At 40.0% G+C, this 16,095-nt stretch overlaps 1 protein-coding gene across 1 annotated transcript in view; it reads left to right on the top strand.

Moving 5' to 3' along the window:
- The first annotated feature begins 622 nt into the window (after window positions 1–622).
- Window positions 623–16,095, top strand: part of LOC136858558 (very long chain fatty acid elongase 7-like) — a 188,072-nt gene continuing 172,599 nt past the window's right edge. The window contains exon 1 of the mRNA XM_067138187.2: window positions 623–687. The gene's annotated coding sequence lies outside the window, so the exon portion shown is untranslated. The remainder of the gene's footprint in view (window positions 688–16,095) is intronic.

The following is a 16,095-nucleotide window of genomic DNA, read 5'->3' as shown; positions in this document are numbered from 1 at the left end:
AAATAACAATTAAATTATTTACAACTTTCATGCAATATTCGTTACATCTGAGTCTATGAAAATATATTGAAATATAATGCAAACCTCGTAATCCCGAAAAATACATGTGCAGCAACAGGCTAAGTAAATATTTATTTAGATAGTAGTTTTAATGTCGCTCGAAAAAATCGAAGGTTTTTTCGGCGACGGAAGAAAGGTAAAGGGTTAGGATTGGGAAGATAGCAACCGTGGATTTAATGAATGTACACCTCCAGTATTTGCCTGGTGTGGAAATGGGAAACCACAGAACAAACATTTTTGAAGTTGTAAGTACATGCAGACTTCTAAGATGTTATGCAATAATCGTATGGAGAGATATTCTGAAATCCAAATAAAAACATCTTTTTACTTCACGTGTAAAATTAGTTTAATATGACATCCGAGCTCTTCATATTTAGGTGTGGGTAAGTGGTAATTCATGATCAAGCACTGTTAATGTAATAGTAGAGATGTGAGTTTTGCACGGTCACGATTTGTCCTTCAGTTTAATTGGCCTTAGAATATTTATAAGGAATATTTCGGACTCACACATTAGACAGCGACAACGAGTAACCGAAAAGACTGGTCTGATCTCCAGTCACTTGCCAGACGCCAGGTATTGAAGTGCTAGTCACCGACTCATCGTAGGCACTGCTGCACCCAGAGAAGGTAAGTGTACGTACATTCCGCTACAAACAATGCTCTCATTTTTGAAGCCAGCAAAGTTATATTTCTCTTTTTCTGTTTGTTTGATATACTTTTAAAGAATGTTATGTACTATCTCCTTTCCACGCATACCGAGCTCGATAGCTGCAGTCGCTTAAGTGCGGTCAGTATCCAGTATTCGGGAGATAGTAGGTTCGAACCCCACTGTCAGCAGCCCTGAAAATGGTTTTCCGTGGTTTCCCATTTTCACACTAGGCAAATGCTGGGGCTGTACCTTAATTAAGGCCACGGCCGCTTCCTTCCCCCTCCTAGCCCTTTCCTGTCCCATCGTCGCCATAAGACCTATCTGTGTCGGTGCGACGTAAAACAACTAGCAAAAAAAAAAAAACCTGTCCACGGATATAATAACCAATATTTAAAAACCAAAATTCCAGCATGCAAGATAGAATACACATGTCACTTGGTCAGTGCGTGGTGGATGGCGTAAGGACATAATTCCTATGGGCATATACATGGATAGGTGTGGTGAAAACAACATAGACTTCACTCCCGCGCTGTCTACATATTTATTAGTACGTAGTTCGTGGAAGATACATAAATGAATGTATACCCCGATATTTTGTTGAAAATTATATTATCACCTCGATTCATTTATATATATAAATGTCCTTTTTAAACGCTGAATAGAAGTATTTTATGGAAGTAATTGTGCGAGTATAATAAATAATAAGCTCTGAATTAATCAATGGTATCATGCAATGCCAGAGAAAGCAACGTTTCTGTCCTTATGCACTTGGGCTAGAAATGAGATCATCCGAAAGTCTCTAAAGGCTCCCCTGTTGCATCTAAGGAAAGAAAAATGTCCCATATCCACTGTCATTTCGATGTAATAGCAAAAGAAAATCATCCCAAAACAGGCCATGAACGCCCTTGCAGAAGTGGAAGTTAAAAATTTCTACTGTCCGTAACCTTGGCATTCCGTAAGGTAGAGTGGTTAGGTCTACGTCCGGTAATTCACTGTAAAGTTGTTTCGAATATATGCGTTGTGCATAGTGGCACTTTTATTACGAAGGGTTGTTGTGCTACGTCATAATTGAGCCCTCTATTAAAATTACTAGACGTTTTCTCGGCGTACTGTGGCCTATCCTTACCGAATTGACTCAAGTCCGAAGATAATGCATTTGAATATTTTAATAGATAATGCAATTCCAATTTTATTCTAAATCCCATATAGTGCTAATGAATTATTCTTCCAGCCCCGCGGTGTAGGATTTGTGTGCATACCACTTAACCAGAGACCCCGGGTTCGATTGCCGGCCAGATCAGGGATATTTACCTGTATCTGAGGGTTGGTTTCAGGTTCACTCAGCCTACTTGATTACAATTTGAGAAACTATCTGAAGGTGAGATGGCGGGCCCGGTCTAGAGAGCCAAGAACAATGGCCGCGAGGATTCGTCGTGCTGACCACACGACATCTCGTAATCTGCAGGCCTTCGGGCTCAGCAGCGGTCGCTTGGTAGGCCATAGCCACGGATTTGGATTGGTTTTTCGATACAAACAGTTCCCCATTTATTTTATTTTCTTATCTGGTGAAACATGCACCAAAACACATCAAATATTGAGGGAGTTGGCTATGAGCTTGCGTTCGGTAGATAGTGGGTTCAAACAACACTGTCGACAGCCTTGAACATGGTTTTCCATGGTTTCCCATTTCACGCCAGGCAAATGTTACTGAGCCTGTAGGTACCTTAATAATGCCCACGGCCGCTTCTTTCCCATTCCTGTCCCTTTCCTGTCCCATCGTCGCAATAAGACCTATCTGCGTCGGTATGACATAAGCAAATTGTAATAGAAAACAAATAAAATCATATTTTCCTGGAAAACTGTTAGAGTTAGGAAGAAAATGCAAAATAAACTTTATGTAGGAAATTTAATCAATTATAAGCATGCGATATTGGAACTGCACCTCTTTCATTAGCACAGGAAGATACACGCTGTAACTTAGTGAGGGACTGACGTAAGACTGTAATGTGAATCATGAGCCAAAAGGTCAAGTTGACGATTGATTTCCGCCATGCCGCATAACTACGACATGTCATGAATCGTTCGATAATATTTCTGTTTTTTATAAATTAATCTTTTCAATGGCATTTTAAAATTTATTACATACAGATCGTATACCAAATTTAATAACATAATAGGGGCAGACGGCCTAGAATAATAATTTGAAAAATATAACCTTCAAACTCCTGCTAAATTTAGCGGCTAACGTATATAAGAAAACCAATTGTGCAGGTTTCATCCGGGACAGGTGGACTCTAAAGAGGTTTGGTTCCTCCCCCGGACTCAGCGAGGGATCTCAGCTCTATCGCCTCAAGGGCAGTGTCCTGCACGGAAAACCGTTTGGTTGGGGGTACAACTGGGGAAGGAGGACCAGGCGACCTCACTTGCTATGCTGAATAGGGGCCTTGTGGGAGATGGGAGGTTTGGAAGGGATAGAAAGAAAGATGGAAGGAACCGGCCGTGGCCTTAAGATAGGTACCATCCGGGCATTTACCTTGAGAAGAAGCGGGAAACCACGGAAAACCTTTTCGAGAGTGGCTGACGTGGGAATCGAATCTGCTCCATTCAGATGGCCTCCTGAGGCTGTATGGATCCCCGCTCCTGTCCTTGTACCACTTTTCAAATATTATGACAAAGCCAGAAATCGAACCTGGTCCACCGGGACAACTAATGCCGGACAACTAAGAAGAAATGCAAATTCCTGTCAGATTTACGAAAAAATGATTAAAAAAAGAACACTCGTAAATGTTTCTCCTCTACATGGAAAAGCATAGAATCGTAAATATGTGTTTTTACCGAGCTCGATAGCTGCAGTCGCTTAAGTGCGGCCAGTATCCAGTATTCGGGAGATAGTAGGTTCGAACCCCATGGTCGGCAGCCGTGAAAATGGTTTTCCGTGGTTTCCCATTTTCACGCCAGGCAAATGTTGGGGCTGTACTTTAATTAAGGCCACGGCCGCCTCCTTTCCACTCCTAGCCCTTCCCTGTCCCATCCTTGCCATAAGACCTCTCTGTGTCGGTGCGACGTAAAGCAACTAGCAATATATATATGTGTGTGTGTGTGTGTGTTTGGGGTTAGAAGGCAAGAAAGCGAATTATAACAAATACACTATAGACCAGGGCCTCTCAAACGCCCAAAATCTCACGCGTGCAGATAGAGGCGCAAGAGCTCCGTGCACTGTGCATCGCTGCCGCTCGGCATGGCTCGGATCAACGCTTCGTCTCTGGGCTACTCGGCTAAGCTCGGCTCAACTCGCCTATACTCGGCTCTAGTCAGCCCGGATTTGGAGCGCTACGGCTCAAGTGGAGCAGAGGGAGATAGGCGGAGCGAGCGAGACAGGCGTGAGGAAAGAGAGAGTAAGCGCTATTGCTCCAAATCGAGGAGTGGGGGGTCTGCACTCTGATCAACCAAGCCAAGTCGTCTTTTGCACCGTGCACAGTGCATGCACCACGCGCATGCACCCTGAGAGGCCCTGCTATAGACAATACTGGACACTACTGTATTCTCCCGTACATAACTGAGAGACATGTTGACAGTGGCGCACCTGGTGGACCTTAAAGATGAGGCGAGAGGATTGAAACTACAAAAGTTGCATGTTAAAATTTATTGAAATAATGAAACTAAATAATGATTTCTGCTTTTTTCAACTATGAAAGTTCAATTTTAATACTGATAGAAATGATAAAACTCAGTAATAATTCCGTTTTGTCCGAATCATTGACTGAGTGGTTGGTGCTAGGACCTTCGGTTCAGAAGGTCCCAGATTCGATTCCCGGATCGATCGGGGATTTTAATCACGTCTAATTAATTCTTTTGGCTCGGAATCTGCGTGTTTGTGTTTGTTCCAACACGCTTCTCTTCGTATTCAGACAACACACTACTCTTTCAACCGCCACAGGTACATGCAGTATTGATTACCAGACCTCGGATTTTTGGGTGTTTACATGTTATTTTAGCTGCTTAAAACAGACTCTCAAATAGATTTTAACATATCTTAGACATCTTCAGTTTTACGTATTTTAATAGGCATTAATTAATAACTATGTTTATTTTGCTAAACTGATAATAACTCGTTAGAAGAAAATATAAAATGTTTCCCTCACCTCTTTGCTGCAAACGTCAAAAATAAAATTTTACCATCCGATGTGAAATGGGGCAACTCCTGTAAAAACTTTTTTTATTAAAGACAGCTTGGAACCTGACACTTTCAGCATAATTCATAGTGTATAATACACTACTACACTCAATTTCAAGGTCGTCCCGCTAGGTGCGCTGGCAATGAATGTCTTACGATATCTCTCAAAATGGCACGCATTTCTACAGTGTATTTGCTAAATAATCAAATGGCGTATGGCTTTTAGTGCCGAGGACAAGTTCGGCTCGCCAGGTATAGGTTTTCGATTTGACGCCTGTAGGCTACCTGCGCGTCGTGATGAGGATGAAATGATGATGGAGACGACACATACATCCAGTCCCGTGCCAGCGAAATTAACCAATTATGTTACAATTCATGCAACTGCTGGAAATCGAACCGGGGGCCCCCCTGACCAAAGACCAGTCACGGAGCCGGGCAGATTTGGTCATGTATAGGCACAGTTGAGCCTCTAATATTTACATGTTATTCTACAACAAACTACGTCAGGAATTTTAAGTACAACTAAGAGGAAGGGACTACTTATCTGGAGATGACCACCGCGTCACATGATGTTAGAAATTCAACCGCTAACTCCTGGACTTTCTCACGACATGATTAGTGTGATTAGTTCATGGTTTGCACTGTATACAATCCTTCAATAGGATTATCATTATTATCCACGTGTATCACTTTAATAACAATGGTTTACAATCAATTTACAAATTTAGATGCTTATTCTAGTCTTAAGTCTACTATAACACCTTTTCACTAGTTCTATGATAAGCGTACGTTATACTAAGAGTGTTTTCGAAATACGTAATCAACTCCGACTGGCTGTAATTAACGCCCAGCCAAAACTACGCGGCACAAGGAAATGAAATTTTGAGGATATATTTATATTACAATATAGGTGCTCAGAAAGGGGGGAATTTTGAAAATTTCGTCGCTAAGGGGGTAGAAAGAGAGACGAACTGTTTAAATTACAACTATATCTCAAAAACTTAACCGTTTAAAGACGTAAAACTAGGTATTTGGCATCTACTTTAAAAATATAAGAACACGTAGTTTTTGTTTCCGGAAAATTCCCTCAAGGGGGATGAAAACTGAGAAAAACGTTTTGAATACCTTTTATGAGGATACTTATGTCCGTAAAACTGAAGATGTTACAGACATGAAAATTGGTATTTGGAATCTCATCTAAAAATGAAGAAATATTTATATTTTGTTTTCGGAAAATCTACTACGGGGGGGGGGTGAACGGGAGTGAAAATTGGCACAATTTTTAAAAAGTATATCAGGAGTATACTTAAAAAATGCAATATTCTACAGACGTGAAAATTTGTATTTGGAATATCCTGAAAAATAAAGAAATACGCATAATTTGTTTTCGGAAAATACACTTAAGGAGGAAGTGAAAAAAGAGGTGAACGTTCAAAATGAACATATCTGCAGTATATCTCAAAAAGTTAACATGTTACAGACGTGAAAATTGGTATTATTAATCTCTTTTAAAAATGAGCCACTTATGAAGGGGGGGGGGTAAATAGGATTGAAAATGGGGATGAATTATTTTTATTACGATACTGACATCTCATAATCTGAAGATCTTACAGACGTGAAAGTTGTTATTTGGAATCTTCATTTAAAAAAATGAAATTAATATATTTATTTTCAGAAAATCCACTTAAGGGGCCTTGAAGAGAAATGATGTAGTGGTTGAAGTATTTTATTACGATACTTGGTGATAATACTTGCTGATGATAAAATCGTAACGACCGTGTGGATATTTTGCCTATTTTGGCCAAATTATCGTACAGTTATCCGTTTCAGGTGTAATTATGCCATCTGCATATACGAAGTATTTTAGCTTTCGTTTCTTCAAAGTCTTCATTTTTACCCCTTTCCCAAAAATCAAGATGGCGGCCGAATCTGCCAGACGAGGTAGAAAATTGAAATTTGGCAAAATTATAGGTTTTAGCCTGCAATGGATTGAAAATTTCCAAGATGTAAAATTTTTTCACTTCTTACTCCCTGAAAATATCAAAATATGGAGGAAATTTTAATGACCGTCCAGATGTTTGGTTCAATGTATTTCATGGCTAATCGTCATGTCGTATCACAAAGCGGATGGCGCAATGTGTTCAATTTCGAGTGATCTACAACTTTGGTCTTATGAATTTTTGTCGTATCTCTATCCCTTATTCGTTAGATTTGACTGTGTTTCTCGATTGTACGTAAAATTTGCGGTTTTTACGTGTATAATTCATAGATTAACACACTTATGGGAAAGAGGGAATCGTCAAATTCGGCATGAACATTGGCTTCCCCAGTAGCCGTATGTAAGCCAAATTCTATGTTTCTGGCAGTCACATAAATGTCCTGAAAGTAAAGCAGTGTGTGAAAACCTCACCCCAAATTTCTCCCCATTCGCAATTTATTACTCAGTCTAATCCATAAATAGAGGAGATACGATATAATACCATATGATCAACCATTAGTTCGCTAAAGGTTGCGTGTATTGGTTCAATCCGTTTGTCCATATAACGTACCGTTTAGCAGCAGTTAATCTGTAAATGAGGGTCTGCAATATGTAAGAAAGCATATACCTTCGTATGTCGATCAATATTTTAACGTTTCATGTTTGAGGATTGGAATCCAAAAATGTAAACCGTAACCATAATTGCGCAAATGTACAATAAAGGGCTTCAAAGAAATATTGTAAATACGCCTTGGCATTGCTCAAGGGTGATGCATAATATTCCACTCATAGGTGTGTCACCAGTTACAGTTCATAATAATCATCAGCACGTTAATATTACCATCATGAGAGATTATAGCTTAAAACTATCTGAAGCTAATAGAAATCCTAAATTACAAAGGAAAATAATGAAAACCTAGTTCAATTGGAAGGATGTTCCGATTAAATGAAAACAATCATCGATAACAATATAATCAACACTAATCAAATAAAATCTTATAACATGGGTGGCAAAATAGCAAACATTGCGTACAAAAGTATCGTACTTTCAAACTGTGCATTAAAATTTATTTTCTTAGTTATTATCTCTTTCGCGCATACGGCACTACAAAGTTACTCTACCTTTACAGTAATAGCAAGCCTATCTGATATTAAAGATAAATACACGCAAATCCAGCAATACTAATAAAGGTAGATCAGTGAACTAACATTGTTAATACGAATGTTTCTAAAGCCTTAAACATGCAATTGATGGTACAATCATTTCAAATTATTTACCTTATCCGCCACAAACAAAGAAAAACATTCGTTCGTTCATGCCTCTAAAAACCTTGTCCTTTATTATCCCATTAGTATCATTTACAATCGTCGCATAAAATACCGACTTCTAGTTAAAAACTTGAGCGCGTACGAAAATAAATACATGCAGTGGCGCGGAACCTAAAAATAAAAAATTACAGAATATTCTAAACTAGACTCTTTAGACAACCACAGATAATAAATTGAGGTAGTATTAAAACAGAAGAACAACATAATTATGGTGTCCTCAAGCTGCTGCACCTAAACAAAAATGTATGTACAAATCTACATGCTGCTATAATGAACAATAATGAATTGAAATTGTCAGGATACACCAACATCCGGATTCGTCCACGGTCTCTCCTGTGGATTGCAGAAATTCTGCCAACATCTACAAGACAAGGGGTGTGTCTGCCCTTACGATTAATACTTTAGAAATCGATAGTGACTGTCACCAGGAGGGCGTCTGCTATTGTAAGCAATACTCCCCACTTTGAATTTGACTGGCAGTAGGGAGGGATTCTTTCTTTAACTCCTGTGTTACTGGCATTAGTAAGGAGGGCCGACCATTGTAATGAATATATTTCTTCACTATTTGACTGGGATAAGGCATGGGAGCATACAATTTTCTTCAAAACCGCTTATGTCTGGAAGTAGGAAAGGGGTCCTGCCATTGTAAAGGAAACTCACCAAAACGATTGTGACAGCACAGTAGACAAGAGGCCCTTCTATTATAATGAAAACATCTCAGCTCGATTGTGAATGGCAGTAGGCAAGTAAGTCTGCCGTTATCATCACAACCCAGCAACTATCACTATACATTGGAAACAACGTAAGGGGACCTCCCAATGTTATTTCTTGGATAACGCTAAGACGCATGCAGTTTAAAATACCTTATTCACTGCGTGTACAGTAATTTTCTTTGATATCCGTATACAATGTAGGATACCGTAACGAAGCACGTGTGTATTTTGCTAGTCCCTGTATATAAAAGGCTAACTCCGACTGGCTGTAATCAACGCCCAGCAAAAACTACGCGGCGTAAAGAAATGAAATTTTGGGGATACATTCATATTACAGTGTAGGTGCTCACTAAGGGAGGATTTTTTGATATTCCGTTGCTAGGGGGGGGGGGGGAGAAGTAGAGTGAACTGTTTAAATATATGCATCTATATCTAAAAAACGTAAGAGTTTACAGACGTGAAAATTGGTATCTTGAATCTACTTTAAAAATAAAGAAACACGTATTTTTTTATTTTTTTGCAAAATTTCCGTAAGGGGGGGGGGGGGGGAAAGGTGGAAAAGGGGTGCATACCTTTGATGAGGATATTTATATGTCAGAAACTAAAGGAGTTACAGACTTAAAAATTGCTATTTGGAATCTCTTTTAAAATAACGATACACTTTTTATTGGAAAACCCACTGTACGGGGGGTGAATAGGAGTGAAAAAGTGGCCAGATCTTAAAATGAGTATATCAAGAATATATTATAAAAAATTTAACGTTCTACAGACGTGAAAACTGGAATTCAGAATCTCCCATAAAAGCAAACAAACACGCATTTTTGGTTCTCAGATAAACCTCTTAAGGGAAGCGAAAGAGGAGGTGAATTATTAAAGTGAGCATATGTATATTATATCCCAAAAACTTAAGATGTTACAGACGTGAAAACTGGAATTACTAATCTCTTTTAGTAGTAAACAAGGAAGGTATATTTTTGCGTCCCGGAAAAACAGTTAAGGGGAGGGGGTAAAAAGGACTGATAATGGGAGTGAATTATTTTTATTACGATACTGCTATCTCAAAAACTGAAGATGTAACAGATGTGAAGATTGGTGTTTGGAATCATTTAAAATAATGAAACACGTATTTTTCGGAAAATCCACTTAATGCGGCTTGAAAAGAAGCGATGTAGTGGTTGAAATATTTTTATTGTGATACTTATCTATATCAATAAAATCGTAAAGACCGTTTGTCTATACATTGACTATTTTGGCGAAATTATCGTACAGTTATCCGTTTGAGATGTAATAATAACCATCTTCATATATTTTAGCTTTCGTTTCCTCGAAGTTCTCTTCCAGACGAGCTTGAAAATTGAAATTTGCCAAAATTACAGATATTAGCCTATTACCGACGGAGGAATTCCAAGATTTTTAGTTATTTCACTTTCAGCCCCCGAAAAATATCGAAATATGGAGAAAAAATTTATGACGGTGCAGAACTTCGTTTGGATATATTTCGTGCCTAAACGGTAATTTGTATTACAAAACGGATGGCGCAATCTATTCAATTTGGAGTGATCTTCAACTTTGGACCTATGTCTTTTTGTCGTATCTCCATCCCTTATGCGTTACATTTGACTGTGTTTTCCGATTGTACGTAGAATTTTCAGTTTTTGCACGTATAACTCATAGATTGACACACTTATAAGAAAGAGGTGATCATCAAATTCGGCACGAACATTAGCCCTCCCAGTAGCCATATGTGAGCATGTTCTGTTTCCAGCTATCACATAAGTATCCTGGAAAGTAAAACACAGTATTAAAATCTTACCCAAATTTCTCCCTATTTGCAATTTCTAACTCAGTCTAACCTATAAAGAGAGCAGATACAATATAATGCCATAGTATCAACCATTAGTTCGCTAAAAGTGGCGTCTTATGGTGCAATCCGTTTGTCCATATAACGTAATTGTTAGGAACAGTTAATCTGTAAATGGAGCCCTGCAATATGTAAACATGCGCATTCAGTAGATCTGTATATTAATTATTGAAGTCGATTTGTAGCGATTTAGAATTGGTGTCTCTGCCATTAAGATTAATACTTGACAAATCGATACTGACTATCAGCAGGAGGGCGTCTGCTGTTTTAATCAATACTACCCACTGCGACTTTGACTGGCACTAGGAATGGATTCTTTCTCTAACTTCTGTGTAACTGGCATTAGTAGGATGGGCCGAGCATTGGAATGAATAATTCCTTTCTCGATTTGACTGACAGAAGGCAAGGGAGCATTCAGTTTTCTTGAACACTCCCCTACCTGATTATGTCTGGAATTAAGAAAGGAGGCCTTCCATTGTAAAGTAAACTCCCCAAATCGATTGTTACCGCGCAGTAGATGTTTTCCTTTTATTATAAGGAAAAATTCCCAACTCGATTGTGAATGTCTGTAGGCAAGTTAGCCTGTCGTTATTATCACAACTCCCCAACTCGCACTATACAATGGAAACAACGTATGGGTACCTCCCCATGCTGTTTTTTGGATAAGGCTAAGACACATGCAATTTAAAATAATCTTATTCACTGCTTGAACAGTAATTTTCTTCGACATACGTATACAATGTAGAGTACCGTAACGAAGCACGGGTGCATTTGTTAGTCTCCATATATAATAGGCTATCTCCAAATGGCTGTAATCAACGCAAGACGTGAAAATTTGTGCTAATCTCTCTTAGAATTGCAGAAGAAAGGTATATTTCTTTCCCCGAAAGACAACATAAAAGGCGGGAGGGGGAGGGGGGGTAAAAGGGACTGAAAATGGAGTTGCATTATTTCATTACGATATTGGTATCTCAAGAACTGAAGACGTTACAGACATGAAAATTGGTATTGGGAATCATCATTAAAAATAATGAATTATGTATAAATTGTTTTCGGAAAATTGACTTAAGAGGGCTTGAAGAGAAGTGATGTATTGCTTGAAGTGTTTTTATTATGATTCTTATCCACACTGCTGTTTGTAGAAAGTGAAACTCCAAGACCGAGAGCTGTGATCACAATGAAATTTATTCTACATATTAGGGACATGACAAGACACAAATGATTACAATTACAGAACCGTGCATGCACGATGACCGTGGAGTACGGCGTAGCGCCACCACACGTTGCAATCAGAGCCGCTAGACGTCGTCGCATGCAATCAAAGAGTGCATGAATATGCTGCTGGGGGATACTCTGCCACGCGGTTTGTAGGCGCGTCCATAAATCATCAACAGTGGCTGCAGGAGGACCTGAACGAACAAGATGCCGACGACCATATCCCAGACATGTACAATGGGTTAGATATTCGGCGAACGGGCCGGCCAGGGAAGCAGTGGTATCCGTCGTTGTTCGAAGAAGGCTTGCACATTCCTCGCCACATGCTGTCGGGCATTGTCCTGCTGGAATAGGGCATCTGGAACGGCCTGCAAGAGGGGCAGTGCCTCTGGCTGTAAAACCTCCCTGTTGTAGCGGTAGCTATTCAGATTGCCCTCAAGACGAAGGAGGCGAGATCGCATGTTATAGGCAATTGCGCCCCAAACCATCACACTTGGCGTTTGTCCGCTATGCGGCTCAACAATACGTCTGACCAATGGCGTTCACCACGGCGGCGTCTAACGCGTATGCGAACATCACTGTAGGACATGTTGAAGCGGGACCCGTCCGAAAACACTACATTTCGCCACTCAGCACGCCAGTGTCAGTGTTCACGTGCCCATTGCAGTCTATAGCGTTGGTGGTTGCTGGTCAATGGAAGCCGGCGCAATGGCATGCGTGTCACCAGTCCGGCCCTCAGACGACGGCTTCGAACCTTCGAAGCAGACATCCCCACACCCGTTGCAGTGCTCCAATGTCGAGCCGACACCGTGGACGGAGCTGTTCTGTCAGTTACGGCCAAGCGGACAAGAGGGCGATCATCACTTCACTTCGATCTAGTGTCCTATTTATTGATTCACTCATTCCTGGGTTGTTCTGACTCACCAAGGTCTCTGCTATCCCCGCCACCTGACCGCTGTCACCGAAGTCCCGTATTCTCTCTTCCTTCTCCCGACTAATGTCGCCCTGCTCTCGATTTCTGCAACTCATTTCCTCCTCACATTTTTCCATCCTCAGCAGTTCCTCTTGTGCCCACGATCGGGACCAATTTCTGCCTGAAGTCACCCTGCCGCTTAAAGGTATCCAACCGCATTCTGTCTACTTTCTCTGCCTCAGCCTTCAAATAAATGTTCGATCCTTTCAAATTTCCAGCATTCCTCAGAATTATATCTCCCATCAGGGTTGAAATTAATCTTAACTTCACCGGCCTGTGTCCCTTGTTCCTTCCTACTTTATATATATCATCTATATCCACTTCAGATAAGTTTATCTTCATTTTATTCGAAACTATGTCCATCTCTTTCAATACTAACTCCACTTTTGATTCTGTTCCTTCCTCTGATACACCATACACATATTTTTCTTGCTGATTCGTTCCTCGCTAGCCTCACTTCTCTCTTCATTGCTGTCAATACCTCTTCCAGTACCAACACCTTCTTTTTCAAACTCCCTATCTTCTATCTCCGCTAACTAGTCATTTACCCTTCCAATTTCTTCTTTTATAATTTTTTTAAGTCCTTCATCTCCTTCATTTGGGTTGCCCGGTGTTTCTGCATCATTTCCTTTATTTCTTCCCCTTTGCTCGCTTCCTTCACCACTCTCTTGATCTCTTCAAGTTCCTCCCAACCGAACGGTCCCTGATTTGTACCCGGGTTCTTTTCTCTACCTCCAACACCAGCAACGTCGCAATAACCGTGGCACACAACATAATCTCCAACAGTCCTTTATAACCACTAATTTCTCTCCCTCTCTCTGCTCCGCCTTTCTTCCGACACCACCTTGCACCATGCCATCTTCCAATTCTTAGCCTGTATTGCTGTAGCATTACTCCCATCTTGCACTCCTGAGCTCACTCACACGTCCGCACTTCCCGATGTCTCGCTCACGACTGTGACCTTAATTAGCACATTAAAGGAAGGAAATCCTATCAATTATTATTTACAAATGCGAGAAATGCTAGTAAGGTAAGGGTACTCAGCCTCCTCCTCAGGACTCCTCATGTAACTATGGGGTGCCCACTGGTGGATTTACTGCCTCATAGGTGCCATGCCGACTGCTTTGATGACCAGGTTCGAACTGGAACTTCTAGGATGAAACTCCATAATCCCTGACACTGGAATCACCTTGTTGTACGGCGCAGAACACACACAGTTAGGCCCGTTCCGTACGTCTGCTTCAAGGACGCACTTTACGGCCCGATTTTCGATCAAAGGTCCCGGGATCAAAGTACAGATACAAGGTTAATAATTAAACACCTACATTTATTTAGTAGTGACGTCATAGTGCCAAGACCTGTGTCTCTATTCACTGTAACTGTTATTATAAGTGTTTTAATTGTCCCTTCTTTGTTTTGAGTGATGATGGTAAGGATAAAAATAATAATATTTCGAATTTGTACCCGGAATTATGACCAACTTAAACGAACGTGCACTCTCATTTATCACTGGTATCACTTCTTCTCATACTTCAATTGTTTAAGACATGAAATATTATTATTTGAAATAAAAGTTCGCATTCAAAAGAAACTGTTACTCGATACGGTCAAACGTCTGTTTCTCATGAGACTAAAACACAGACTGCCAAGTGATGACGCCTCCCCAAACCTTATATTAACTGAGTAGTTTTACCCTCTCAAATTTCCCATACGCCCTATTCGCGGTGTATTAGAGGCACAGTAGAGCGATAATCAGGTGACGAGTGGTCTTATATTATGGTTAAGACTCTACCGGACGAAATCTGATCGCAGAATCCCTAGTAATGAATAAATAACTATCTTCAATTTTCAGCTCGCTCAAGTGAGCTTCAAGAAATTAACACGTGGCCTCTGCAACTTTCCGCTGTTATGTAATCATATATTCCTTCTTTTAACAGAAGATTGTGACCATAAAGGACGTCAGTCACTCTAAATAAGTTCGCAAATCACGAGCAGCCCTTCGGAATAGTTCTATAGTGCATTATTACTAAAATCGTTAATTCCTTTAATGTTTTAAGGATGGTTCAAGTTTACGGTGTTAAAACGTTTACCTCTGCCACTCACCGATGACTTGTGGTAGGGATAACTTCTCCCTTATTTTCACTCAGGGATTCCCTAGCTTAGAACTGCTGCGAAGTCACTCCGAGACAAAGAAATGCGCGTCTGCTTGAACACTAGCCCTTTTTCATGCCCCTGTCGGGTACAATAAGTTTACGGAAAATAATGAGTGTGTGCAACCCTTAGCCAAATGCCTTCCTGTACAAGGTTTCTAACTCAATCTAACCCACAAATAGAGGGGATACGAGATAATATCATAGGATGAACCATTACGCCGCTAAAAGGGTCGTCTTATAGTGCAATCCATTTGTCGATATACCGTTCCGTTTAGTGGCAGTTAATTTGTGAATGAAGGTCTGCAATATGTAAACATACATCTACTTTTTATGAGGATACTTATATCCCAAAACCAGAAGGTGTTACAGACGTGGAAATTGGTGTCTGGAATCTACTTTAAAATTCATGAAACACGTATTTTTGTTTCCGGAACGTCCACTTAATGGGGAAAGGGTGTGAAAAGAATTGAAGTAGTTGAATTATTTCATGAGGATACAAAAATTTCAGAAACTGATGATGTTACAGACGTAAAAATTGGCACTTGCAATCTCCTCTGAAAATAAAGAAACACATACTTTTTGCTTTCAGAAAATCCGCATAAGGGGTGAAAAGAATTGGAAATGCGGTTGAACTTTTAAAATGAGTATATCTCATAAACTTAACATGTAACAGGCGTGAAAATTATTGTTTGGAATATCCTTTAAAAATAAGGAAACACGTAACTTGTTTTCGGTGAATCACCTTAAGGAGAGGGAACATACGTGAAGAGGGAGTTGAATTATGTTTATGAGGTTACTTACATCTCAAAAACTGAAGATGTTACAGACGTAAAAACTGGCATTGGTATCCCCTTCAGAAGTAAAGAAACACTTACTTGAAAAATAAAGAAACATTCATTTTTGATTTTCCACTTGAGAGAGGACTGTTTCCCACATGAACAGTTCCATGCCGCATGTTCCAGAGTTAGTTCTGCCAGTTGCCTGGTAATC

Source organism: Anabrus simplex, chromosome 1 (assembly GCF_040414725.1).
Source record: "Anabrus simplex isolate iqAnaSimp1 chromosome 1, ASM4041472v1, whole genome shotgun sequence".
Classification (NCBI taxonomy): domain Eukaryota; kingdom Metazoa; phylum Arthropoda; class Insecta; order Orthoptera; family Tettigoniidae; genus Anabrus; species Anabrus simplex.
This window is presented reverse-complemented; position numbering and strand designations above follow the sequence as displayed.